The sequence below is a fragment of the Lathyrus oleraceus genome, chromosome 4 (genome assembly GCF_024323335.1).
Source record: "Lathyrus oleraceus cultivar Zhongwan6 chromosome 4, CAAS_Psat_ZW6_1.0, whole genome shotgun sequence".
NCBI classification, from domain to species: Eukaryota; Viridiplantae; Streptophyta; class Magnoliopsida; order Fabales; family Fabaceae; genus Lathyrus; species Lathyrus oleraceus.
This window is the reverse complement of record NC_066582.1, coordinates 470,377,517-470,381,299: the sequence shown is the minus strand read 5'-3', so window position 1 is coordinate 470,381,299 and position 3,783 is coordinate 470,377,517.

Here is a 3,783-nt window from a genome sequence, read left to right as displayed (position 1 = left end):
TATCAGAAATTGATTTTATTTTCAAAAAAAATATTTTTTTACGAATATAAAAAAATATTTTTTTCGAAAAAAAAATTATTTTTAAATGATTTTTTTCCAAAAATACAAAAATATGTTTATTTTCCTGAAAAAAAAATGATTTTTCTCGAAAAATAACTGAATTTTTTTCATTAAAATACAAAAAATTGATTTTTTTCTGAAAAAAATAAGTGATTTTTTTCCAAAAATAAAAAAATTAATATTTAAAAAAAATGAATTTTTCAAAAAAAAAAACTTTTTTTCGAAGAAAAAAAATGGATAGATGGGTATCCATCCATCCACTAAAAATATGACAATGGATGGATTGAATAGATTTTATTCTTAATAGTTGAATTGAATTGGATATTTTTAGAAACTTTTAGTTGATTGTTAATGGACTAATGGATTTTTTTATCCATCCATTAACGATCCAATCCATCCATTTTGCCACCCCTAGTGTTACAGTGGTGTGTTTTTCTTGTTTTTTGGTTTTTTGATGATTGGGGATATTGAGAGAGTGATTATTATGGTTGTTTCCTTGGTGGAATTTGGCAACAGGTAGAATTAGGGTCCATATGTGTTTCAATTTCAAGGTTTTATAGTGAGAGATTGGACTTGATAGTGTGTGATGACTAGAGAAAATTGAGAGAGTGGGAAAATTTTACAATTGAGGAAATTGTGGAGTTGAAACAACCCATAAATTGGTTACTGAGGTGGATTGAGGTGAGAGAATGTGAGTTGTGCATAGAGGTGAGAAAAACTCAGATTCTTAAGTGTAAATCGTGGGGACCTTTGATGAGGTGTCTCATTTCTCTCTTTTGACACTGCTTGTTTGCATATACTCGCTTGTTGTGCAAACTTCTATTGTTAACTGATTTTGAATATCAATTTTTGTCTTGACATATTCTAATCACAAGCATGACTCTAGGCCTTTGAGAATTTGGAAAGGTATATCACTCAGTACTTAATGCTTGCATGTTCAACATGATGTAAAACTTTTATTGCAAATATTCTTCTGCAAATTTGTTTAACCTTGGCTTAACTTTTCCTTATTAACATGTTATAACAGGTCTTGATGGACAATTGAGTGGAATAAGGGGAAGTACAAAGAAAGCTAAGTTTATGGACATGGTTATTCAAGCTCAAACTTGTTCAAAACTACAACTCTTCGAGGATGTCGAATTGGTGCCAAATGAAACTTGTGCATTGCTTCATGATTTAAGTGTTTTACCTTTAGGTTTAAGACTTGTTTGGAGATTCATAGTTTTGTAAAGTTTGAACTCATGTGCCAATTGAGGCTTTAATTGAATGGAGATTTTTATTATAGTTTAATAAATTTTGCAACTTTAAATCAACTTGTATCATATGGGCCTTTTGTAAATTTAAATACCTTGTGTCCTTTTGAAATTAAAGATTAAATTTTGTATTAACTTGGCCTTCTTTTGTATCCTTAAACTAACTTGATGTGAATGCCATGAAGAATTAAGATCCAAAACTATATTCCATCTTATTTTCTACTGTATAATGTCCAATGGCTTATCATACAAATTGTGATAAAATGATAAACATACTTGTGGTTGCATTGGTATGTGCACTTAAATTTAAAAGCTAAATTTACTTTGCCTTTTGTAGCGGTAAATTCATGACCATCAAACTATGGATAATCTAGACGTCAATTAAACCAGAGTCACTACCGTACTTTTATTGTTTCCAAGCGAAAAAGGTAAAAGTACGAACAAAACAAAAAAGATAAGAAGTTTTCAAATCAAAACTAATAAAATGCCAAAGATTCCAGGTAAGGGGGTTGGTTACACAGAGGGAAGATGTTAGCATCCAAAGTGTCCTAGGTACTCTTAGGGGGCCCTTTTTGTGTGCATATGTGTTTTTGTATAAAATGATATTTGCAATAAATGGAGTGGGGGGATGAGAAAAGAATACATTAGTTATATTTTTGTGTTTGACAAGACCTTCGGACTTGTGCCTACGTACCAACATAAAATAAGGGATCAAAACCTCGTAGTTCGTGATATTAATTTCAAAGTGAATGAATTGCTTTTAACAAAAATTTAATTTTAACAAAGGCACAAAAGGCCCAAAAAGGTTTGAATGAGTTTTAGTTCTTTTTGTCTTATGAAATTTTAATTCAATATGATTAGCTTCATTTACAAATTTGATTAAGAAAAGAGTTTTAAAATGCAATGGCATAAGGCCAAAGTTTCTAATTTGCAATCAAATCTGAGTTTAGAAATCACAAGCAAGAGAAGATTTTAAAAGGAGGGAGAGATTTGAAATTTAATAAGTGGGAGGAGATGGAGAGACTAATCCTAAGCAAAAATTAAAAGTTAAGAGTTGAAAAGATCTGATCAATGGGTTGCAATCCAGTAGACAAGAGTGTCATATAGAAACCCAAATTTCCCTTAGACTTTAGAATCAAGCAATATCAATACACAAATAGCAAGATGAAGAACAAGGCATCAAATAAAGATAGCCACATCCAAGCTTAGCAACTCCATAATCTTCTTCATAATCTCCCATGTATCAAATGACTTCAGAGATAGGTATTAGGCACAGGTTCAAAGTAACGGCTTCAAAAAGACCATGTAGCAGATGAACTCAAATGGATCTTCAATATTTGCTTCAGATGCAGTTTCAATTTACAAGCACTTGGTTTCATGAAAGTTGGCATTGGCCAAGTCCTTTTTGCATGGGGAGTGTTGCCTAATTATAAGTCCAATGTCTCAGATCAAATCCAACAGTCCACACAAATGTCTTTTAGAGTTTTTGTTGTTATTATGTACATTCAAGTCAAAGGACCACAAATACAAACAAGTATATACAATCACAATATAATCATAAAGTATGGCTCAAGTGAGCAAAGTGAAAATGACATTAAAGTAAACAAGTTAAATGGTATGAAAAATGGCAAATGAATAAAGACTTAAAATTAAAGTGCATAAAAGTAAATGACTTGAAATTAAATGTTAATTGTTAGTTGATTAGAGGTTAGTATTACTTTTGATTTTGTTTTGTTTAAGTCATTCTTTGGAGAATACTCAACCCACTATTCACAAGCATGGATCCTTGAACCAAGACATCTTCCAAAGGAAGGAAAAAAGGCCAAGTTTCCATACAATACCATGAAAGAGGGGAGACTTACAATCTTACTTACTAGAATGTTATGCCTTTGGGTCAAAATTTAACGCTATGTTAAGCAATCGTAATTGGACTTATGTAGAAGTCACAACTATTTGAGGTCGGGTAATAGAAATTTTAGTGTTAATGCATGTTAGAGATATGGTATTATGAACCATACTCCTAAAACATACCACACTTAAAAAAATGCAAAAGGGGTGGACCTAATCTCATATATACTTAGGTTGATTTTACAATCAACTGACCTTAGGATATAGAGACATCATAGGTCCATGAAATGAATGAGAAGAGAATGCGATTGAGATGAAGATGATACTTGATGATGATATTGACGGTGTTGGGGATTCCTTCTAACATGAGTCCTCCTTTGCCTCCTAACAGATACTGCATTTGTCTCGCCTTCTTTCTTTCCGGAAAACCCACTACCGTACTTCCTGTTAGACGAAACCTCCTTTTTAAACAACCGTCCCTCTAGGACACCTTCTTCTAGTCTCATCCCCATGTTTAGCATTTTATTAAAATCACTAGGGGCACTGGAAATCATTCGCTCATAGTAAAATGAGCTCAGGGTCTTGAGAAAAATCTTGGTCATATCCTTTTTTCCAAGGGGAG